Source organism: Moschus berezovskii, chromosome 27 (assembly GCF_049115385.1).
Source record: "Moschus berezovskii isolate FMDL1 chromosome 27, NW_MosBer_1.0, whole genome shotgun sequence".
Taxonomy (NCBI): domain Eukaryota; kingdom Metazoa; phylum Chordata; class Mammalia; order Artiodactyla; family Moschidae; genus Moschus; species Moschus berezovskii.
Genome location: NC_142486.1, coordinates 36,946,764 through 36,963,578, shown reverse-complemented (window position 1 = coordinate 36,963,578; position 16,815 = coordinate 36,946,764). Strand labels below are relative to the sequence as shown.

The 16,815-nt window shown below is 43.2% G+C and overlaps 1 protein-coding gene and 1 pseudogene across 1 annotated transcript in view; both read left to right on the top strand.

Moving 5' to 3' along the window:
• LOC148773694 (uncharacterized) overlaps positions 1-16,815 on the top strand; it is a 1,710,192-nt gene that overhangs the window by 1,169,338 nt on the left and 524,039 nt on the right. The gene's annotated exons all lie outside the window — the stretch shown is intronic.
• Positions 12,627-12,722, top strand: LOC129545855 (U6 spliceosomal RNA; annotated as a pseudogene).

The window sequence follows — 16,815 nt, the reverse complement described above, 5'->3', positions numbered from 1 at the left end:
TTTCTCCCAGCAATCTTGATTCCAGCTTGTCCTTCATCCAGCCCAGCATTTTGCATGATGTACTCTGCATATAAGTGACAATATACAGCCTCGACATAACTCCTTTCCCAATTTGGAACCAGTTTGTTGTTCCACGTCCGGTTCTAACTGTTGCTTCTTGACCTGCCTACAGATTTCTCAGGAGGCAGGTCAGGTGGTCTGGTATTCCCATCTCTTGAAGAATTTTCCTGAGTTTGTTGTGATCCACACAGTCAAAGGCTTTGGCATAGTCAATAAAGCAGAAGTAGATGTTTTTCTGGAACTCTTTTGCTTTTTTGATGGTACAGCGGATGTTGGCAATTTGCTCTCTGGTTCCTCTGCCTTTTCTAAATCCAGCTTGAACATCTGGAACTTCATGGTTCACGTATTGCTGAAGCCTGGCTTGGAGAATTTTGAGCATGACTTTACTAGCGTGTGAAATGAGTGCAATTGTGTGGTCCTTTGAACATTCTGTGTCGTTACCTTTCTTTGGGATTGGAATGAAAACTGATCTTTTCCAGTCCTGTGGCCACTGCTGAGTTTTCCAAATTTGCTGGCATATTGAGCGCAGCACTTTCACAGTATCATATTTTAGGATTTTAAATAACTCAGCTGGAACTCCATCACCTCCACTAGCTTTGTTCGCAGTGATGCTTCATGATAATTTGTCTGCAATTGCTACATGACATATTTCTCTGTTGTTTTATTGAAATCTCTGCTTGTGAGGAAATCCAGTTTCTCGTTTGCTAATGTGATGGAAGGACCAGTTGTATTTATTGTACTTGTTCTTTTTAGACTGATGAGGAGGGTGAGGGGTGGACCATGTATCAACACATCCATCCTTACAGGAATTTAGCAATGCGCCCTCACTGCTTCTTTGTGTCAAGTATGGGGCTGGGAGTTCTAGCATAGCTTTTCTGGCCCTTATTACCATTCTTCAAGGTAGTTATCACTATACCTAAGGAAGACATGGAGAAGCCATGTTCAAGACTTTTCATGATTAGAATATGCAATTCACATCCAGATTTTTCTGGCTTCAGTATCCCAAGACACACCTGAAATGAACTCTCTGAATTCAGGAAGAAATACAAAACGGGTACTCAGCTGACGCCCTTGGCCAGTGGTTCTCAACCAGGAGCATTTTTTTCCTCTTCCATCCCCTCAAAGGACAAAATAAAAACACAGACCTCAGAATGGGAGAAAATGTTTGCAAATGAAGCAAGCAACAAGGGATTAATAAAAATATATAAACAGCTCATGCAGGTCAATAAAAAAAATGAAAAAAAAACTGGGTGGAAAACTTAAATAGATATTTCTCCAAAGAAGGCATACAGATGGCCAACGAATACATGAAAAGATGCTCAACATCACTGATTATTAGAGAAATTCAGATCAAGACTCCAGTGAGGTATCTATCACCTCTCATGGGTCAGAATGGCCATCATCAAAAAATCTACAAAACAAATCTACAAATGCTGGAGAGGGTATGGAGAAAAGGAAACCCTCCTGCACCGTTGGGGGGAATGTAAATTGGTGCAACCACTATGGGAAACAGTGGGGAGGTTCCTCAAACAACTAAAAATAGAGCTACCATATGACCCAACATTTGGCCACATATTGGAGAGAGTTTTGGTAGTTATGTTTGGGTGAGGGCTGCTACTGGTATCTGTTTTGTAGAGAATAGATGCTGCTAAACATCCCGGGGATGATGCTAAACATTCTAGAATACACAGATAGTGCCGTCCCCCTCCCCGAAACAACAAAAAATGATCTGGACCACAATGCCAGCAGGGCTGAGGCTGAGAGATCCTGCCCTAGGCAATATCAGTGAAGCTATGACTAATATACACATGGCCTGATTTTTCAAGAAAGTGGATAAGTGAATTTCAGTTATTAAACTTTTTAAATCTCCGGTTGGACACTGTGAATAAGATCACGATGCAGAGTCAGAAGGTCTGTATTTTCTTACAATTTGACTTTAAAATTTTATAGCTGCCTATTCCGAGCATCTTTCCTTTATAAAGATGACACAGGTCATTGTGATTGAAGTACCTGATTTTCCCCGATGTGCTCAGCATTACCTCCGACAACGGCTCTGAAATGAGATTTCTTTCTCCGGTGCTGATGTCAAGAGAAGAGAAAGGCGGCATCACTAAATGAGTCATGCGACTGTAATTCTAAGAACCTTCCTGCTTCCCCTTGGCATTCAAGCACGGTTATTTTCTCCTTATCTTTAAGTTTGGCATGCAGGTTTATTTGCTTATTTATTTAATAAATGCGAATCAGTGTTTTGCATGTGCCTAGTACTGTTATAAATGCTTTAATGTATTGATTTACTTAATTCTGAAGACAAGCCCGCATGTTTCATATTATTATTATCTACTTTTTATAGATGAGTCTCCCTGGTGGCTCAGTGGTAAAGAATTTGTCTTCTAAGAAGATGTGGATTTGATCCCTGGGTCGGGAAGATCCTCTGGAGAAGGAAATGGCAACCCACTCCAGTATTCTTGCCTGGGAAATCCCATGGACAGAGGAGCCTGATGAGCTGCAGTCCATGGGGTCACAGAAGAGTCAGACGAGACTTAGCGAATAAACAACAACAACTTATTATAGAGGAGAAAACCAAGATCCAGAGAAGCTGAGTAATTTGCTCAAGGTCACACAGCTTATAAGTTACAGAGCTAGGAATTCTATTGCACCGTCTCTGCTCTTAACCACTTTGCCATGTTCTTTAAGAATTTGCCATGCTTTTAAATGGGCGGAAGTACAGCTGTTTTGGCAGCATCTTCATGTGAGTTTTATTTTTTTTTTATTCTAGGAATTAATTTTTATTTATTTTCTTTATTACTTTTTTTAAATTTTACAATATTATATTGGTTGGTTTTGCCATACATTGACATGAATCTGCCCCGGGTGTACATGAGTTCCCCTTCCTGTACCCCCCTCCCACCTCCCTCCTTCCCTTATCCTCCCTCTGGGTCATCCCCGTGCACCAGCCCCGAGCATCCTGTATCATGCGTCGAACCTGGACTGGTGATTCGTTTCACATATGATAATATACATGTTTCAATGCCATTCTCCCAAATCATCCCACCCTCGCCCTCTCCCACAGAGTCCCAGAGAGTGTTCTATACACCTGTGTCTCTTTTGCTGTCTCACATACAGGGTTATCATTTCCATCTTTCTAAATTCCATATATATGCATTAGTATACTGTATTGGTGTTTTTCTTTCTGGCTTCAAAAGATATTTTTTAAATTTCATTTCAGATTGCTTAGGCAAACAGATAACCATTTTTGAATGAGAGTGAGTGGTAATGTGTATAGTTTTATTTTTCACTATTTAGATACTTCTGAATGTGCAGTTTTCCAGCGTCACAAGGACTTGTGGGTTCTCTTCATTATTTATTTATATTACTGAAAACAATCGTATTCATAGGCTGTAACTTACAAGATGAATGGTCCCTTCAAGAAACTTTACATTTTGGTTTCCTGGCCCTTTAAACGTTTTCTGTGGCGTCCCGTGTGACCCATACCAAGTGGGATGTGGTGGATGTGGGTACATCGATTCCCAACTTGATCTTGCTAAAGCCAATCACCTTTGCCATTTAGACTGTGGAAATGACCCTGCCCATCTCTTGCTCTGTTGCATTTCCAGTATGCAGTACAACCTATGCAGAGAAAAACAATTTGAGTAGATGCTTAAATAGAAGTACCAATTTAGCATACTTTGTTCTGCGTTAGAAGACATGATCTTGCAAGTCTATGGTTAAACATACAATAACCAGAGGGTTCAGAAAAACCAAGATGGGAGTAGACAATCTCCATCAATTTCAGTTGAATGAATGAATGGATACATGGATGGAAGAATTTATGTTTTAAAACGTCTCATGTCAAGGTTCTGTGTGGGTGTATACTTTAAAAGGAAGCATCTTTCATATTGAACGGGAAAATTCTGGGGGAAGAGGAGGTTGTGTCTGTGGGAACCACTGATAACAGATGACAGTTCTATGCCAGCTGCCTTCTCAGGCTTCTGACCCAAGCTTCCCAGTATTCGGGTGATGGAACATAACTCACTCTGCACTGCCCCACGGAAAACCTGAAGATCCTGAGCCACGACAGTGGGCTGCCGTTTACATGAGGCAAGGCAGAGATTTCTGAATATGAGGGAGAAAGGCTCAGCGCTCTTGAACAGCTTTAGTCTGGCCAGCCAGAAATACCAAAACTGTGCTCAGGGGCTCTGGAGCCACCCTCCACCACCCCTGAAACATTCCAGGAATTGCAGTAGATGTGGAAACCGTTTTAGTCCTTCCTGTATATTTCAGGCCCAATGAACTCGAATTTACATGTAGAGGCAAGAAGTGAATCCATTTCAGAAGTATCAAAAGACTCACGTTGCATCCGTTATTGTCACATTTCCTTTTTTTGTTTTTTAATACAGTTCATTGATTTGGCTTTTATGGAATACGTTTTCCATCTAAAAAAAAGTGTTGATTCAGGAAATAGTTTGACATTAAGCCAGAATTTGTTGTCCAACAGCGAATAAACAGGGATAAACTCCCATAGCTGAGACTCTGATAAAGTTCTGTAAGTGTTGTCTCTTTGTCTATGGTGCTAAAATACATATATCTTGGTTAATTGACTAAAAGAAGCCAACAATAGGAAATTGGATTTAAAAGAGTCATTTTCATTCCATATCCAGTGGAACTGGTTTCTAACATATTTCCACATTTAATTGAAATCTGCTTTTAAGAATAATGACAGCCGGTGATAAACTTTGTATGCCGTTAAGAGAGTATCTAACAAGGGGTAATGTGTTTCTGTCGAGCCCATTACAAAGTTTGCCCAGAGAGGTTAAAAATATAAATATAGAGGATCATCAATGTTATAAGTGGTTCAGGCTTCAACTTCTGCTGCTAATAGAAAAAGAAGCCAGGTTGTGTTGTAATGTACTAACTGCTCAATATAAAGAAAATTCTTTATTATTATCATGGGTACTGATCCTGTGTATTGAGTGTTTGCGTGAGCAACATGTGTGCGTACATGCTAAGTCGCTTCAGTTGTGTCCGACTCTTTGTGACCCTAAGATTGTAGCCCACCAGGCTCCTATGTCCATGGGGATTCTCCACTCAAGAATACTGGAGTGGGTTGCCATGCCTTCCTCCAGAGGATCTTCCCGACCCAGGGATCGAACCCATGTCTCTTATGTCTCCTGCATTGGTACATGTGTTCCACTAGCTCCACCTGGGGAGCCTTTGTGTAAGCCTTGCATTGTGTTGTCTCCTGGTTGCACATTATTGAACTGAATACTCCTAGCAACTTTAGAAGCCAGATGCTCTTATTAAACCCATTTTTCAGAAGGAAAGACTGAGGCTTGATGTGATTTTTCTAAGGTTACCAACCATGAGTTGGATTTATAGTCATATTTGAAATCTTATGACTTCAAAGACTATTTCCACCCTCTGTTTGACTCAAAGCCTTAGGGACCTTTGTTCTTACATTAGTGAAAACTGATCTGACATAGATCAGACTTGGTTAACCCTAGGGAGTCCTTGCAGTTCTTTTATTAGGACTAACCTGCTTATAATCTTAGTGGAATATGTGGATGGATGAATGGCTGGGTGGATGGATGGATGGATAGATGGATAACTGGATGAATGGGTGGATGGATAGATAGATAGGTGGGTGGGTGGATGGGTGGATAGGTGGATGGATGGGTACATAGAATGACCAACTAATGACTCAGAAGGAAGATTGGAAAAAAGTATGCATATAGTTTTCATAACAATAAATATAAATACCAACAAATAAATGAAAATACATTCACATATACATATATGTGTGTTTTGTGTACATATGTGGAAAGTTTCATCTGTATATATCAATGATTCACATATCATATTGGAAATCATCATATTTGATGGCATAGGCATTTTGTAGAATGTTGGAGAGAGTGTGGAATGGTACATTTTTCTATGGAAGACAATTTAGAAATTCTTATTTAAAAACGAAGTGCACATTCATTTGCCCAGCATGTCCGTGTCTTGGGTTTATGGATTTTCACTTTCACTTTTCAAGTTTGCAAAGGTGCAAATTGCTCGACTGGAGCAGAGAAGGAAGAAAAATTGGAGCAAACAAAATGCCTAATGATGGAGTGTAAGAAGCCAGGAAGCATTCACGGAGTGAAGAAGATCTTCATGGGCCTGAGATGGTGTCCAGGACTAGGGGAAGAGTCCAGGAGCCAGACCTGTGCTAGGAAAACTCTGAGAAAACGCACTTGGGACTTCCCTGGTGGTCCAATAGCTAAGAATCCTGCTGCCAGTGCAGGGGACACAGATTCAATCCCTGATCCGGGAAGATTCCATGTGCTGCAGAGTAACTAAGCCCGTGCCCCACAGCTACTGAGCCCCTCTGCTGCAGCAAGAGAAGCCACCGCAATGAGAAGCCTGTGCACCGCATCTGGAGGGTAGTCCCCATGCGCTGCAACTTGAGAAAGTCTGTGCATACTAGTGACGACCCAGCAAGCACACCAATAAATAAATAAATGCATTTTTGAAAACACACACATATACACACACTATGTTTGTCTATACAGGTTGAAATTTCATCAGATAGCTAAGGGGTTGAGAAGGAGGGTGACCTCTGTGGTTTCTGTGGAGCTTTACTTAGAAGGGAGCAGGAGAGGAACCCAAGTTTTGCTTTCAAAGTTATGCAAGATGGATCCGTTCTAGAGACCTGCTGTGCACCCTCATGCGTGTGGTTAGCAACGTGGCGTGGTGTTCTTAACAGTTGGTTAAGAGGGTAGATGGAGCCCATGGTTAAGTGTTCTTATCACACACACACGGGACACAAGGAGACATTTGGAGGGCGTGAGTGTGTCTGTTACCTTGGCTGTGGTGGTGGTATCACACAGGTGGATGTGTGATGCACCATACTTCCACGTGTGTGACATAGACATGTGTGAGTCTGTATCCAAACTCAATGCATTGTCCCCATGAGATGTGCAGAGGTTTCTGTCTATCAGATGTGCTTCAGGGCTTTCCTGGTGGCTCAGTGGTAAAGAATCTACCTACCAACCCAGGAGACACAGGTTCCATCCCTGGTCTGGGAAGATCCCACATGCTGGAGAATTAAGCGCATGTGCCACAACTACTGAGCCTACCTGTGTCCTACGGCCCGGAGCCACAACTCTCCAGCCCGTGAGCCTCAAGCAGTGAAGCCCATGACCCTGGAGCCCAGGCTCTGCAACAAGAGAAACCCCCACGTCAAGAAGCCCCCCCACCCCAACTAAGAGTAGCCCATGCAGCAGCGAAGACCCAGCACGACCAAAACTAAATTATAATAAGTGCAATTATTTAAAAACTGTACCTCAGTGAAACTGTTAAAAAGATTATACTTTGATTCCTTTTGATCTTCAACAAACATCCTCTACTTTGATAATTAAATACACTTCAGTTAGAAAAAAAAAAAAAAGAAGAGCTTCTATTTTTGCAAACAAGCTCTGATGGACCCCTCACACCCAAGCTGCTGTCCATCCACTTAGATGTCAACCTAGATATTCTGTGTTGGACACAGGCAACCCAAATTGCTTTGAAAATGTGTGTAAGAGAGACTTAAAAGGAGGTAAGCCTAAAAGTCTCTCGAGTAAAATATTATGTCCTGGCTAAGATTTGGGGTCGTTCTGTGCTCTGAAATAGGGTGGTTGGCTGCTGGCAAATTTCTGAAAATGACAAAGCTACTTTTTAAGCCTAATGGTTTGGCCACAGAGGAAAACGAAATTCCCCGGGTGCTGCAGACCCTTGTCATTCATTGGAGGCACGGCAAAATCATGATCTTTATCCTCCCAGCTGTGTGTGTCTGCCTGGGACTCTCGGCTGCTCAAAGTTGTATACTATTATTTTTTTATTCATCTCTGGGTCATTTCATCTTCCTGTGCCAGCCGCATGAATGGCTGTGTATGAAAATTGTATTTTGTGCTGAGTTTCCCACTGTGAAAGATGTTTACTATATATTTATGAAAACACTGCAATAACAAAACCCTTTCTATAGCCTTTCAATTTGCTGTAAGGGCAGATAAAATATTTTTATCTCGAACTGAACTTCATACCTTGGGAGATGCAGTAGGCCCGACTTGGAATAATAAAACACTTCAGAGAAAGGCTGGCGCTGTTCAGATTGGTTCAGAAACCCGGGCATTCCACTTGGCGGACCTCTATGGTTTTTAAAGGTGCCGACTGAATACACAAAACCTAGAGCTAAGCACTGCAACGTTGGCATCATTAAATAGAAAAAAGAAATCTTTGTATTTATTAAGTACTTTTGCATTGCGTCCGCAGAGATGCAGGGCAGCTCACTGAGCAGTGTTTCCTTCATTCTGGGAACTAGAGAGAGGAAGGTGGCCATCACCCCCGTGTATTGAAAATCTTGAGTCTTCACCTTCGTTTAGGCTTTAGCTTTGAAACTTTTGTTTAGTAGATTCTAGTTTACTAGATTCGCATGCAGTTGTAAGAAATAATACACAGAGATCTCTTGTAGGCTTTACCCTGTTTCCCCCCGCCATGGGAATATTTTGCAAAACCCTGTATCACGTCATGTCTGAGATACTGATGCGCCGCAGTGGAACCCACTGATGCTGCTCGGATTTTCCCAGATTGCCTTGTGCTCATTTGTGTGTGCGCTTCATTCTACACACATTTATTATGGGCATAGGTTTGGGGACCCACCGCCACAGATGGGATACTGGGTGTGTCCATCCTAAGATTCCTGTTAATCACATCCACCTCCGCTCACAGGCACCCACTCCCATCCCTAGTCTGTCCACACTGCTCTGTTCTCTGATTCTAAAACCCTGTCATTTCAAACACATTAGAGAAGTGAAATCACACAGATTTATTTTTTTAACTTTTTAGTTTACATTGGAATATAGCCGATTAACAATGTTGTGATGGTTTCAGGTGAATAGCAAAGTGACTCACCCGTACATTTACATGTATCCATCCTCCCCCAAACTCCCCTCCCATTCAGACTGTCACATAACATTGAGCAGAGTCCCCTGTGCTATACAGTAGGTCCGTGCTGGTTGTCCATTTAAATATAGCAGTGTGTACCTGTCCATCCCAAACTCCCTGACTATCCTTTCCCCATCCTTTTCTCCCAGCAACCATAAGTTTGTTCTCTAAGTCTATGAGTCTGTTTTGTAAATAAGTTCATTTGTCTCATTTCTTTTTAAATTCCACATATAAGTAGGATCATACAATATTTCTTTTTCTCTGTATGGCTTAATGCACTCAGTATGACAATCTCTAGGTTTATCCCTGTTGCTACAAATCAGATTATTCCATTCTTTTTAATGGCTGTGTAATATTCCATCGCATGTATGTATCATGTTTAACCTTTTGGGATTGGCTAGCTCCAGCACCATCATTCCCTGGAGTTTTATCTGAATGACTGAGTCCATCAATCATTTGTTCTTTTTCACTGCCCAGTAATACTCCACTGTGCCTGCTACATGCCATGGTCTGTTTAACCACTCACCTGTTGAAGGACATCTGGGCCATGTGTGGCTCTCACAAATACAGCTGCTGTGAACATTGCTGGGCAGGTTTTAGTGTGAGCATGAGTTTCACTGCTCTGGGACAAATACCAGGAAGAAGGCTTTGGCAATTTTTGATTCATACACATTATTTGTTCAAATGCTCAGTGCTGTATGACTCTTTGTGACCCCATGGATTGCAGCACTCCAGGCTTCCCTGTCCTTCACCAACTCCCAGAGTTTGTTCAAACTCATGTCCATTGACTTGGTGATGTCATCCAACCATCTCATCCTCTGTCGTCCCCTTCTCCTTCTGCCCTTAATCTTTCCCAGCATCAGGGTCTTTTCCGATGAGTCAGCTCTTCACATCAGGTGGCCAAAGCATTGCAACTTCAGCCTCAGTCCTTCCAATGAATATTCAGGGTTGATTTCCTTTAGGATTGACTGGTTTGATCTCCTTGCTGTCCAGGAGACTCTCAAGAGTCTTCTCCAGCACCACAGTTCAAAAGCATCAATTCTTTGGATCTCAGCCTTCTTCATGGTCCAACTCTCACATCCATACAGATTACAGAAAACATTAACATGCTATCCCTATTGGAAGTGAATGCCAGTCACACACACCAATCAAAGGAAAGATGTAAAATCTTACCCACATCTGAATGTTTATTTCTCCATAAGCAGAGGACTACATATAGAGACTATCCAGCATTTATGCAGCATCCACCTTATGCCAGTCTATATACCAAGCCTGCTGTGTGTACTAACTCACTCGTTCTCACAGCATCCTTAGGAGGTATGTACCATCGTCACCCCCACTTATAGATGAAGAGTCAGACAGAAAGCACTCCAGTCCCTTGCCACGTCGCTGCAATCCGTGGCACTGAGAGTTAGGCAGGCTGGCTTGAGAATCCCTCATCTGAAGCGCCAGCAGCGATGTGAACCTCACTCCCAGATCTGTGGGTCAACTCTCCTGGGTTGGATGAGGTGGCATCGGGTTGGGTCAGCATCTATCAAACTGTCCCTGCAAAGAAAGGACACGTGGATTTGTGGGTATAGGACAGTGGCTAGCTGACTTGACCGCCTCTCAACTCACTGCTATGAGCTAAGTTCGCTTTATTCGACCATCTCAGACAGATGGAGGTTTCTTCTGGCTTTTAGATCTCTAAGAAGTCGATTTCACAATCCTCCCTTGGTTACACACTGCGATATTTCACAGCTCTCACTGGCGGTATGTTCTGCCTCTCCGTGTGGCCCAGATCTGTCTCACCGAAAGCTGAGCCCCCGGTCATTTGTCTCCCTTCAGTGAAGATGTGGAATTGATGGCCCCACATTTCCTCGACAACACAGGTACTTGTTTAAAGGTACTTGTTTCTAACAGAATCTCGCGTGGCCGCTTTACATGAATCATGCGGCTTTCCATCCTCCAAAGGTATTCCATATTTCCACCAGGCTTATGAAGTATTTAATATTTTCATATGCTCCAGTGTAAAGCCATCTGTTGCAGTGACAGAACAAAATGTGGAAGGCAAGAACAAGCGTGTGTTTAGGGAAAGAGTCCATGGAACGTTAACAAGAAAGCTCTGTGCTGCTCTGGGGTGTCTTGTTGAAAATGGCCAGGGGATTTGGGGAGGCATGGCCCCTGGCACTGATATGTATAAATAGGCAGTTATAGATGACACTTGCCCTTTTACTCCTGTCCTGTAAATTTAGACTGGTTCTGCAGTGTACGTGGTGGCAGGGACCTCTCTGAAAGGAAGTAGTAGTATCGTCTGATTTTTGAATCTTTATTTCATCTTGGTTTTCCACATGTGTTTTAACTTTTCTAAAAATTGGAGGATAGTGGTGTTATAATGTTGTGTTAGTTTCTGCTATACAACTACGTGCATCAGCTACACGTATACATTCATCTCTTCCCTCTTGTGTTTGAACTTTTTGCTATTCTTTGGGCCACTGCATTGGGAACCTGCTGCGTGCTAGACTTGTGTGTTGCTGAAATTGTGTTTCAGAAGAGGTATAGCTGTTTTTCCAGGCCTAAGTTGTTCTTCTTTTGTTAAAAAAAATTATTTTTAACTGAAGGATAATTGCTTTACAATATTGTGTTGATTTCTGCTGTACATAAACTTGAATCAGCCATAGGTATACATTTGTTCCCTCCCTCTGGAAGCTCCCTCCCACCTCCCACCCCATTCCACCCCTCTAGGTTGTCACAGAGCACCAGATTTGAGCTCCCTGCATCATACAGCGAATTCCCACTGGCTGTCTATTTTGCACATGGTAGTGTGTATCAGTTCAGTTCAGTCGCTTAGTTGTGTCCGACCCTTTGTGACCCCATGGACTGCAGCATGCCAGGCTTCCCTGTCCATCACCAACTCCCAGAGTTTACTCAAACTCATGTCCACTGAGTTGGTGATGCCATCCAACCATCTCATCTTTTGTCATCCCCTTCTCTTCCTGCCTTCAATCTTTCCCAGCATTAGGGTCTTTTCCAATGAGTTGGTTCTTTGCATCAGGTGGCCAAAGTATTGGAGCTTCAGCTTCAGCAGCAGTCCTTCTTCTTGCAGTCCAAGGGACTCTCAGGAGTTTTCTCCAACACCACAGTTCAAAAGCATCAATTCTTCGGCACTCAGTTTTCTTTACAGTCCAATTCTCGCATCCATACATGACTATGGTATGTTTCAGTTCTATTCTATTCTCTCAATTGGTCTCACTCTCCTTCCTACCCACCCCTGTGTGTCCCTCAGTCTTTTCTCTATGTCTGCATTTCCATTGCTGCCCTGCAAATGGGTTCATCAGTACTATTTTTCTAGATTCCATATATATGTGTTAATATACAATATTTGTTTTTCTGACTTACCTCACTCTCTGTAATAGGCTCTGAGTTCATCCACCTCATTAGAACTGACTCAGATGCGTTCCTTTTTAAGACCGAGTAATATTCCATTGAATATATGTACCACCACTTCTTTATCTATTCATCTATCAATGGACATCTAGGTTGCTTGCAAGTCTTGACCGTTGTAAACAGTGCTGCAGTGGACATTGGGGGTACGTGTGTCTTTTTCAATTATGGTTTCTTCAGGGTATATGCCCACATGTACTAAAATTAATGATACAGAGAAGATTAGCATGGCCCCTGCACAACGGTCTAACTTCTCATAGCCATGGTGTGGTCTTGCTAATGCAGAAACAATCAGATACAAATCCATTTTGGCTGCCCACTTGAACATGAGGATGTTGGCACAGTCCTCTAAAACTGTTGCGATACTCCAATGCCGCTTGCCGAACTGAGCTCAGAAAACTCAAAGAGAATGTCTCTGAGGTGGGGCCCGTTGCTCTTGGGGAACACCATGGCTAACATGCAGTGAGGATCAGACCTGACACACGTATAAGGGGCACTGTGCCTCGACTGGCTTATTTCAGCCTCCTAAGCCTCTTCCCTGGCGGGGCCCCTCACTGTCTTCATTTTATAGACGAGGGAGCCATTTTCGAGAGGGTGATTCTCCCAAGGTCACACAGCTCTTGGTGGGCAAACCCTGGATCTGACCACGGGTAGGCTTGGTCCATAAACGGGTCGCTTCACCACTATGTCTTATAACTGACATTAGTAAAATAGGAGAAGCTTTGTTATAGCCACACGTTCCGGGAAACAAACTCACTCAGAAGGACAATGCAGATAGTGGAGTGCAGTTTATTACACCGGCGGGTCCAAGGCAGAGTCTCCTCTTAGCCAAGGTCCCCGACCAACATTTGTGAAAATCTTTTATACCTCATGTGTACGTGTCCGAACCCACCACCCCAATTTCCTTGAGACTTACATAAACAAAGGAAGGGTAAATACAATCACAATAACCCCATTATTCATGTGCTAGGTGTTCAAACAGTTAATAATCAATAAGTCTACGGTTACATTCCGATAGATACAGAAGGAATTTATGACCTGTCCGGAGGCAACGGTGATTAGAGTATGTTTTCTCTTAGGCGATGAGTAACCTGGATGTGATCTTCAAGATTCCCCTGTCCAGAGGGGGTCTTATCCTTCTATTGTAGTTTCCATAGGCACTAAGCACAGAGTTCAGAGTCCACTGGAGAGGTGGCTGAGCATGATAAGCATGAACAGGCCTAAGATGGAGTCCAGGCCCTATGAATTCCTTCTCCAGCTTGTTCACTGCCTTGCAGACCAGTTCTTCCAATGGTGATATCAGCTGGAACATGTCAGTCAAAATAGGGCAGACTGTCACAGCATGGCCTCTGCAAGCTTCAGTTCTGAGATACTTCTTCCTTTTTTTGCCACGCCAGGCAGCCTGTGGGATCTTAGTTCCCCAACCAGCGATGGAACCCACACTGCCTGCATTGAAAGCGTGGAGTCTTAACCACTGGACGGCCAGGGAAGTCACTCTCAGCTACTTAAAAAAAAAAAAAAAATTGATTATTTTTGGCTGTTTTGGATCTTCCTAGCTGTGTGGGCTTTTCTCTAGTTGTGGCAAGCGGGGGTACTCTCTACTTGGGGCACGTGGTCTTCTCATTGCAGTAGCTTCTCTTGTTGCAGAGCATAGGCTCGACAGTGGTGGCCTGTGGGCTGATTTGCTCTGAGGCACATGGAATCGTCCCAGATCAGGAATTGAACCTGTCTCTCCTTCAATGACAGGCAGATTTTTTTTTTTTTGCCACTGAGCCATCAGGGAAGCCCCCTCTCCACGACTTTCTTAATTTTTTATAATTTATTTTTTTTTATTTTTGATTGTGTTGGGTCTTCCTTCTGCTGGCTCTTCACTAGTTGTGATGAGCAGGGGCTACTCTCGAGTTGCGGGGCGTGGGCTTCTCATCTCGGTGGCCTGTCTCATTGCAGAGCAGGGGCTTTAGGGCGTGAGGGCTTCAGTATTTGCAGCTCGTGGGCTCGGTGCTTGGGGCTCCCGGGCTCTAGAGCGCAGGTTCAGTAGTTTGGTACATGGGCTTAGCTTCTCCGTGGCAGGTGGGATCCTCCTAGATCAGGGATTGAACCTGTGTCTCCTGCATTGCCTCCAAGCCACCAGGGAAGCCCCCTTTCAGCTACTTTTTAACTTCGTGAGTAAAGTTCAGTGAACCCCAGGGGGAAACTTGCAGAAGGAACTTGATGTGAAGACAGATGAACAGCTCTTGAGAGTGCTACATCAGAAAATTATACTGGTTAACACTCCCCCCTCCCGCTGCCCCAACCCCTCCTTTGTATCAATTTTGAACTATTTTCTACCAACTCGTGTGAAAAAGTGTCTTAGATCCTTCACCTGCTTTCAGTCCTATTAATAAATGGATTAGCAGCGTATGTAAGACCCTAGGTCCCAACGGTAGCCATGTCAAAAGAAGACAGTTTCTGGTTAGTTACTCCCAGGCTGATAAAATTCATGATATAGTAGGATTTAGGGGGATTTTTAAAAATCGGAGTATAATTGCTTGCCGTGTTGTGTTAGTTTCTGCTGTACAAGGAAGTGAATCGGCTTTATGTATGCATATATCCCCTCCCTCTAGAACCTTCCCACCCCACCCCTGTCGGTCATCACAGAGCACTGAGCCGAGCTCCCTGTGCTATACAGCAGCTTCCCACTGTGTGTGTGTGTGTGTGTGTGTGTGTGTGTGTGTGTGTGTGTCACAGAGCACTGAGCCGAGCTCCCTGTGCTATACAGCAGCTTCCCACTCTGTGTGTGTGTGTGTGTGTGTGTGTGTGTGTGTGAGAGTTGCTCAGTCATGTTTGACTCTTTGGGACCCCGTGGATTGTAGCGCACCAGGCTCCTCTGTCCATGGAATTCTCCAGGGAAGAATCCTGGAGTGGGGTGCCGTTCCCTTCTCCAGGGGATCTTCCCCACCCTGGGATCAGACCCAGGTCTCCTGCATCACAGGCAGATTCATTACCGTCTGAGCCCCCAGGGCAGCCCACTAACTCTCTGTTTTATGCCTGGTAGCACACACATGTCAATCCTGTTCCCCCAATGTGTCAACCGCCCACTTCCTCCCCTGTGTCCACAGCTCTGGTCTATATGCCTGCATTTCTCTTCCTGCCCTTCACATGGATTCATCGGTAAGCAGGGATATATATTTTCCAAAAGAGCAAGATTTCTCATCAGATCAAGTGAAGAAAAACAATCAGGGGAGCTGAAAGAAAAGACCAGTTAGCTTCTAAACACCATTCATTTATTTCAGTCAACTCTCTCAGTGGGACATGAGGGTTTCTTCTATGAGAATCCCTTTTAGACCCATGGGCTTTGCCTGTGGGTTTCCATCTCGACAATCAGATGATAATGATGGGCTATAAACTTCATGGAGACAGAGAACAGGTGAACAATGCGTAATTAATCACTAACACAATGCCTGGGCCATATTAGGGCCTCGATAAATGTTTTCAGAGAATGTATGATCCTATTGGATTGTGCCAGGATATTTATTATCTGTTGCATCCTGGTAAACCCAAGTCGTAATTTTATCTAATAACTGGATGACGCTTTCAGAACCCTATTAGAGGAAAGCGCATTATCCCTACTCACTAGTTTCTTCTCCCCTAAAGCACAGAAATGCGGGTAATTATTTTCTGAGTTATGGCCAGGACACTATGCCTAGGAAGAACAGTGACACCATTGTACCTAGCCTCCCCTCTAATATTGTCACAATCTTGTATAGGGTGTGCGGCAGCAGCAACGTTCCAGAGTCCTTTTCCCCAGGGCTCTCCATTGGCAAAACGTAGCTTACGGTTAATGCAACAGTGAAAATAAATTATTACCATTCTCCGATTGTGTGACAGGTCAGTAATTAACTTATGTCACCAGTTGGCCTCCCACAACTGTGTTTATTCAGCTCCGTGGAGCACTTTTCAGGGAAAAAGGAAAGATCAGCAAGGCAGTCTTTGTTTACTGTGGATGCTAAATGCGGTGGAATACATCTTTTCCTATTGACGAGGAAAGAAGTTGGTTGTTAGGACATGATTTTCCATTCTCCCAAATGATATGGTGATTCAGGGAATTTGAAAGCTACCCTGGAATTAGAAAAGCATAAAGAAATTGCCCTTTATGTGCTAATTGAGCTATTGTGCCTGTTTTCTTCAGTTCCTTTTTCCTGTATAGTCGTAGCAAAGAGTTGTGTGTAAAAAAAAAAAAAAAAAAAAGAATGAAAAATTTTAATTAAAAGAAAAAAATGTTTTTTTTTCTTTTTTTTTCCATTGTAGGTTAAGTGCCTATCATGCAGCCAAGGGACAATGGTATTAGATTTGTAATAAGTACAAGTAAAGCTTTTCATTTTGATTGGA